The 8,497-nt window shown below is 39.6% G+C and overlaps 1 long non-coding RNA gene across 1 annotated transcript; it reads right to left on the bottom strand.

The window, feature by feature from the left end:
• Window positions 1–2,154: 2,154 nt before the first annotated feature.
• On the bottom strand, window positions 2,155–8,293 carry LOC132394591 (uncharacterized). The gene is made up of 5 exons (XR_009512387.1): window positions 8,213–8,293; window positions 7,730–7,766; window positions 5,231–5,296; window positions 3,781–3,894; window positions 2,155–2,488 (listed from the first exon to the last, which is right to left on the bottom strand). It is a non-coding gene; the product is annotated as an uncharacterized LOC132394591 (long non-coding RNA).
• Window positions 8,294–8,497: the final 204 nt, after the last annotated feature.

The following is an 8,497-nucleotide window of genomic DNA, read 5'->3' as shown; positions in this document are numbered from 1 at the left end:
CGTCAATTCATGGCCTCATCTACTATTGTGATGAAGCTATCACCAGCTTGAAGGAACAGCACCTTATATTCTGTTTGGGTGTTCAAACCTCATGACATGAATAGTGATTCCACGTACCCCCGGTAATGGCCTGTAATGCGCATATCCACCACAAAACCTTCCAGTTACGCTTGTTCCTCTCTCGTCTTTTCTGCAAATCTCCCTTTGGTTCTTCAATCTTTCTTCCATAGCCTTCTGTGCTCTCCTGTCAGACTCTTCCTTCTCCAGCCCTATATCTCTTACACTAATTAGCTTCTCAACTCTTAACTCCTCCACCATTTTTATGGTGTTTAGACTTCCAGCAACTGCAGATATTCTTTTGTTTGTTTTCGAATATTCTAGTCTCTTAGGGTTGAGCGGTAAATGAATTAACAACACAATGTGAGTAACGTGTGAACCATTTGCTCATTTTAAATGACTGGAAATATTTAGATATACAGTATGCTCTGACAGGCAAGAACCGGAGCGAAATCCAGAACTCGGCTTTGTGAGCCAGGAACAATATCAGCAGTGAGAACTACAGATATTAATTATTTACCGAAGTAGCAACCATTTTGTTTGAGTGTTTCCGGACAAGTGGATAAGTAGAAACTGGGACAAAAATGATGAAGACAATTTTATACTCGACACGAGTTATTTCTAACGGTGTAGTGCGAATAAGCAGCTGATACAGTCATAGAAACATATATTTCAGGCAAACTGGCCCTTTGACCCTGCTCCTCCTTCCTGACTGCGCACCCGCATGCAAGCTAATCTCAATCCGACGCTTTAGGTTTATAGCCCTTTTCAAATATCATGTCCACGTACAAACTTTCTTTTGTATGTTCTTATTCTATTACTTGGAGTATTTTAGATCCCGAATTCAGGGAAACGAATGAGCGCTCTCTCCGGATCTATATCTCTCGTGAGCTAGAAACACCGCTATACAACCACATCTTATTCTTTCATGTTTTAGAGAATGAAGTCCTAATCTGCCAATATTTTCCCTATAGCTCACTGCATTAAGTCTTGACATCATCCCTCTAAAAGTTTCCTAAAGACATTTCAGATCAGTAAATTGTCTTTTGTCACCATCCTGCTAAATAATTATGAAATCTGGTACCTTGATTTGGTCGGTCTGCGCAATAGAATGGACGCAGTGTACGGAATAGCATACAATACAACACTTCGGTAGAGACAGAACAAGCTTAATCTTCAAACATCCAAGAAAGCTGATGAATTAGAATATCAATGCTTGCTAAAGATACTGTAATGATTTATTATTTGATTATTTCTTCTTTATAATGTATTGGATTGAACTACTGCTGCTAAGATAACAAGTTTCACGGATGTACTCACAATTTTAAAGAGTTGTGACAGTATACCGAGAGCGACCTTCGAAAAATACCTATCGGAATCCCATCTCGGATGATCAGAAAGAGTAAGAAAAATGATTTAAATTCTCATTTAATTATTTTCATCTCACTGTTTCACTGGAGCGTTAATAAAATACCATTTGAATATCCACCTAAGATGCAACGCCAATGAAGGATTTTGCTATGTTGTTTCACGGTAATAGAGCTGTTGTCGCACCGGGTCTCCATCAGCGAGCACCTCATCAGTTGGGGATCATTCCAGGAGACAGCACCTCCACCCCCTTCTCACCACTAGCCATCAGCACATCCGTCCTATCTCGTGGCATGAACTAACGATCAAGTGAATTCCTTTCAGTTAATAAAATATGCATGGAATAGGTAAAACCGCTGCATGGGAACAAGCCCTTCTGATTAGAATGTCTGAGATATGCTGGAAACAATGTTATACTAAAGACTCTCTGCTTGCACGTTTTTTTATATTTCCATAATTTGCCTCATATCCAAGTGTCAAACTAATGGGCTGCAAGCCCCTGCATCTTGCAGTCTTGTAGCAAAAACCCTTTGCGCCAAACCCTCTGTGTAAATAAAATTGTTTGCCTGCACATTCGTGCATTAACTGTCCACGTCAGCTTTATCGTGTATTTTATGCCACGTGACTATACCTTATACTTGTTGGAAACAGTATAATAGACATACAAATAAGAAGGAATCCTTACATATAATTCCAATGCTGACATTTCCAGTCGAATCACATGATACTCCATCGGGGTTTCTGCTACGCAGTCTGAAGCTGTAAGTAGTTTCATCGTGTTTGTTGATCCTATTTATTCGTAATGAACACTTATTCTGCGTTAAGTCACCGGTAAAATAGACTCTGCTGCTTGCGAGATTCGTGGATATATTCTGAGATTCACTGGAGTCGTAGATAACCGACACTCGTGGGCCAAGAGGATCACCACCCCCTTTCAACCACCGAGCGCGTTCGGTTCTATATCCCTTCTGGTGACCAAATGTACAGGAGATCTCGGCACAGGAACCATACAATGCCATCAGCTTCTCCGGAACTCTCACAGGAACACATAAACTATGGGTACCTAATAAAAAAAAATTAAAAAACTGAAAACAACAGGGACAACTCCGTTAGAGTTATTTGAATGTATAACCCGCAAAGAAGAATCGTTAGATTGCGTGTAAATATATTTTTAGAATGCCTTGTCAAGGTGCCATACATGAGGCAATGACAGGTCTTGAAAGATACTAGCATGGATAAAGCACTGTCTGGTTAGCAGAAGGCAAAGTGTAGGAATGAAGAAAAAATGTTCTGATTGACTGCCGGTGCCTAGTGGTGTTCCATCGGTGGCTGAGTTTGGTCCACTTCTTTTCACGTTAGATGTCAATCATGGAAATGATGGCTTTATTGCAAAGTCTGCGGACCATATTATACTAGATGGACGGGGATACATTTTTGACCAATTACAAGGGATAGAGAAGGACTTACACATATTAGTAAAATGGTGAATGAAGTAATAGTTTGAATACTTGGTCATGGTGTATGGTCATACAATCTGGTAGAGGAAAAAAAACGGTTTACCATTTTCCTACAGAAAGAAAATTCAAAAAAAAAATCTGAGCCAATGAATGCGTTAGGCGTCCTTGTGCAGAATTTCCTAAATATTAATTACATGTTCAGTCGGTTGTGAGGAAGGGCAATGTGGTCAGTATTCATTTGAAGTGCACTAGGATTTGAAACTAACATATGACATTGAAGCTTATAGAGTATTGGTGATTCCCAACAGAGTATAGCGATCAGTTTTGGAGCCCATATCTGCGAAAGGAAATACTGGCACTGGAGAGGGCTCGAAGCCTCGATAGAGCAGATTTAGAGCGGATGATGCCGATGGTGGGTGAAACTATGCACAGGGAACATAGCCTTCGAGAAGAAGAGCTTCCGTTTAGAATGATCAGGAGGAACCTATTCAGCCAGAAAATAGTACATATGTGGAACACGTTTTTATATGCTGCTTTTGAGGCTTTGTATTCACCTATATTTAGGGAAGTGATTTATACATTCTTTATTGATCGCGGCATGAGTGTTTTGAGGAAGAAGGCAGCAGATTCTGTGAGAGAAAATGGATCAACTTTGAAGAAATAACAGATTAACTTCGGCGGGCCTAATAGTGTAATTCTGCTCCTATCTATTGTGGTCTTATGGTCTTATAGTCGAACTTGCAAACAAAATGAGCACTAAACCAGTACGCTCATAGTTAATACAATATTAATCAGGCGGGCAGAAGACAGGGAAAATAATCCAGCGGACTCCCAAGCTGACAGTAATTAAATGAAGACTTCTACAAAATGTAATTCCATTTATGTGATTAAAACATACCTTTCGTGTAAATGAGCAGTGCGACTAACACGAAGTCCTCCATGGCTGTGTGCAGTTCAGGACAAAGAAGAGCGCCAACAGTCCCGTTCCAGATCGGTGCTTGTCTGGTTTCGTCTGAAAAATGATGCTTTGATTTAATCGCTTGTTGAATTTTGTGTTCGGTTGCCATCCATTTCACACACTGTGCTGATCTTTCAGTAAGTCGTATCCTGACAGCAATAATATCACGTCCTTTGCAAAATAAGCTTGATATTTAATTGAATTAGCTAGGCCAGAATGAGTCTAGTCATTCTGCAGTTGATGCCCTTTTCTCCAGATTAGCCAATACACCTATAAGCCATTCAGATACTGAACATTGGAATGGATTGTGATAATTGAAAATTTTAAAATTTAAAACAGTATCAAGTTTGAGAACTAATGTCTCATCATCTTGTGCTTTTGGTTACGATGATAGTTAGCAGTTGAATTGTGCGCTTATGGTTTGTTGTACATAAGCTTCCTGTGGAAAAACTACTATGCTGCTCTCATTTGAAGTGTTTAAATATGTCGTTATAGGTTGGAGTTTTTACCCACACATATACCACAGAACACAACGGTCTGTTTGTTCACTGCGGAAATATAACAGCTATGCATGCTATTTGTGAACCATTGAAACCAATTCGTGGGGTGGACAGCCCTCATATGTTCTAACCAAATGCTTCTTGATGATCAAGTAGAATTGCTAACTGGCAGAAGGGTATTCTATGAAAGATATCCTAACGTTATTCAACGCTCCAGTCATTGTGGAAGGAAGTGTTCAGACAACTTTTCGAATCAAATTCATAATCACGACTGGACAGAAAGAGAGAAAACAAAGCAACTATCTCCCTATGCATAATCTTATTTACAGGAACAATCATTTTAATCATAAAAGAGTACGGATGAAATGTTTGAAAAACGTTGGCTGCATAAGTCTAGGGAAGACAAGCTGCGGCGCTGCCAAACCCGTGAGATTGAAGCGCGCTTCATTCCATCTCAAACATCGGTTTTTGCGGATGCTGTGTTATTTGTTACCCTGTTACAACTTAATGCTCAAAATGTGCATTACATACGATTAAAGGAACTATATTTTTGTATCTTAACTGAAGGATTTGTAAAGAATAATAACGATGAAAGGGTCCATTTTAATTAAACAGTTCAATGCGTACAAATTGGAGGACCTGATCTTGAACTTCACTGCCATTCACACGCTCGGCCCGCGGTCAGCATGAAAGCATGCATCACCTTGCGAAAAGCGCTTGCAATCCATCTCAGACAAATGGATCATATGTTACGACCGGTAATTTCCAGCGTCCTATCTCTGCATCTCCTCTAGAAGGGAAAAAAAAAAGAACCCAAGCCCAACCTTGTTGTCTCTCAGCAAGGAAACCTCCCGCTAATTCTATGGCACGAGTTCCACATCATCCCTTACCTTCAAAAATAAGCCTACAGGATTACAGCAGAACAGCGGCTCTTACAGACTTGCGAAATGTAATACCTGCAGCAAACAGTAAAGATGTGAACCAGGGTATTTTTTTACATATAACTAAGAGTTTATTTTGAATAAATGATGTGAAACTACTGAATCAGAGCGTTCAATAAAAGACATTTCTGAGCAGTATATCCGATATCAGCATATTTAATTTCAAATCCCACTTTTTTACCATCATGGACCATTGATGGGAATGAATAAGAACGTTGTAGGTACACGCTCATATTCATTGTCGGCGCTTCCAACTCTTAAAACTTAAATCATGAACACATCTGAACTCAAACTATGAGGAAGAGTAACTGTGATGACTTGAGCAGATTAGCGGCAGCTGACACCCGGCACAAGTTGCCCAGACACTGGATCCGCGGTGCCTCTGCTTATAAAAGGAAGTTATTTAAATGAAGCACTCAATAATGCAAATTTCAAACTAGATTGAAGCGATTCATCCAAACGTCTGAGGCATTCCATAAATTAAACTTTTTCATACCCTCCTGTCCTTCTTTTTGGTAGAGTTCAAATATTACTGAATTTTGCGGGGAAATCAAATAAACGTGACATGTACATTTCATCCCATACTCTGTCAACGAACGACATTGATATTTTTGCAACTATCTGTCTTCAATGAGAAGAAGACTGAATTAGATGTAAACGAATAAAGATTTTAAAAAAAGTAAAACATTTCAAATGTTGAGACAGTTGCGTAGTTCCATAAGTGTTAACAGTTAAAAGTCCTGGAGTAAACGTGTCTAAGATGAAGATTTGGTGATGTTCCAACTCTGAGTGTTAAATCCGTGGAGTACCAAATTTTATTAACTGATGTGCGGCTAAAAAAGTGATCTGGATATATAGGTGCATAATATGTTGGAAGTGGCGTCATAGACAGATAGGTTCTTAAAAGAATTACATTTTTGAATGCCTATTTGAAATGCAGTTCCCAGATTAGGTCAACTGGCTACAGGGGGGATTCAAGTAATGTGAAAGAGTTCAGAGACGGAATAGAAGGATGTTCACTAGAACTGGAGGACATGAGTTAAAATGAAACAAGAAATAGGCGAACCTTTATTTTTTCTGGCACCGAAGTATGAAGGGAGAGTTGATAGAGGTGTACTAAATTATGAAGGACACATAGGGTAAATGCAGACAGGTTTATATTAGTGATTTTTTTCTATAACTGTAAAAAAAGGTCCATATTTAATCGTGACTGGCAAAATGCTTAAGGGAAGTCTTATCGTTTGTTATCGAAAGCGCCGGCATTGCCAGGGATGCATGCGGTCTCCACATAAACTTCAGAGAAGTTTGAAAAGGTGCATTTCAGCAGTATGGACGGCTGTATTCCGTGTGCTTGTTGATGAGACTGGGGAGTTTAAAGGTTTCTGCCCCGATTACAGGGGCGAAGAGCCAGATTATGTGCTGTACTTTTCAATTACTCTATAAAGTAGGCTTTCAGAACTATATCGGACTACAAAAACGTGGTTATATTAAAGGTAAACACGAGGAAATCTGAAGGTGCTAGAAATTCAAACAACACACACAAAATGCTGGTGGAACACAAAAGGCCGGGCAACATCTATAAGGAGAAGCATTGTCGACGTTTCGGGCCGAGACCCTTCGTCAGGACTAACTGAAATGGGAGGTGCTAAGAGATTTGAAAGTAGTGGGGGGAAGGGGGGAATGCAAAATGATAGGAGAAGACCGGAGTGGGTGGAATGAAGCTAAGAGCTGGAAAGTTGATTGGCGAAGTGATACAGAGCTGGAGAAGGGAAAGGATCATTGGACGGGAGTCCTTGGGAGAATGGAAGGGCGGAGGGAAGCACCAGAGGGAGATGCAGAACAGGCAGACTGATGGGCAGAGAAAGAGAATAAAAACCTTAGCATCTCTCCTTTCAGTTAGTCTTGACGAAATTGAAGACCTATTGCTTATGCCAGTGTGACTACAATAGCGCCTCATAAAGTGCGAGCACACCCGCAACCCCCGTCAATTTAACATGAATTGATCACACAACAGACTTCAGAAGAACATTAGTAATCCAATGTCGCTGGGTATCACGTTTGGTTGGCAGGCTAGATTATTACATTGGTAAATCACGTTAGTATCTCTGTTTGTCATCAGCAGATGCACAGATATGTGGTTATAAATTTCGTTTTGCACGCCACTAATGAATATTCATTTTTGTCGCATTACGTTGATTGTGTATAAGGCAGAACAATTACTGAATGAAGAATGAAGTGCTACGTTGCCTTAGTATGTCAAGAGAGAAAGCAAGCACCATGGTGCAACTGCAAAATCAAGAGAGGCTGGTATGATTGAAAGAATCGTGGAGGTAAGTTGCTTAACACAAACGGCTACGTTGTAGTCGGGAAGGACAAGTAAAGCGATTCTGGAAATCAAAATATGTGCTCACAATGTTAATGAGTTGTGTTAATAGAATTGGAACTTACTTCAACAAGTAACCGTCAGTAAACTATCTTGGGATAACTGAAAGAAGAAGAAATTATTTAAAATCTAATTTTATTATTTTTATTTTTTACCTGACCAAAGGGTCAGTGAAATTCCATTTCAACATTAACCTACTGTGGAACGCTTATCGGACAGTGTGCAGCGTGCATCGTTGTAAACAAGATTGTTGCCTCAACAAGTCCCGATTAGAAGAAGTAAGTTCAGCCGGATATTATTGCAGGAGATAGAGACTGAATTCACTAAGGCAGTCTATCTTATAGACGTTTAATTTTAATCGCGAAAGCACCCACCGATGGTTTAAGAGAAAATGACTGATCCACACATTTTTACACTGAACTTTCCGACGTATTTTTAAATGGATGCTTTATGATATCTGATTATTGCTTAACTTTTGATGAAGATGGTGCAATAAGCATACAACATATTCATGGAATACTTAGATGAAATTGAAATTATGACCTTACCAACATGATTCTGCCCGGGTGTTCCTGCTGCGTAGTCTGAATTTGCTGACACTACTTTTCCATAATGAATATTATTTCTGCGTTAATTCACCAGTAGAAAAAAACAATAAACACTTCCTTACTGGCCAGCATCCAGGAGATATATTCTGTCATTAGTTGGAATCAAAGATAATCAAGAATCTCTGATCAAGAGGTGCACCGCTGCTTTAAAAATACCTAGTGTATTGCGGGTCATCGTGCTTTGACCGAACACATATACTAGAGAGATCGCACAGGGTATGGACA

This window comes from Hypanus sabinus, chromosome 1, assembly GCF_030144855.1.
Source record: "Hypanus sabinus isolate sHypSab1 chromosome 1, sHypSab1.hap1, whole genome shotgun sequence".
Classification (NCBI taxonomy): domain Eukaryota; kingdom Metazoa; phylum Chordata; class Chondrichthyes; order Myliobatiformes; family Dasyatidae; genus Hypanus; species Hypanus sabinus.
Note: the sequence above shows the minus strand (reverse complement) of the source record. Positions and strands in the feature narration are given on the sequence as shown.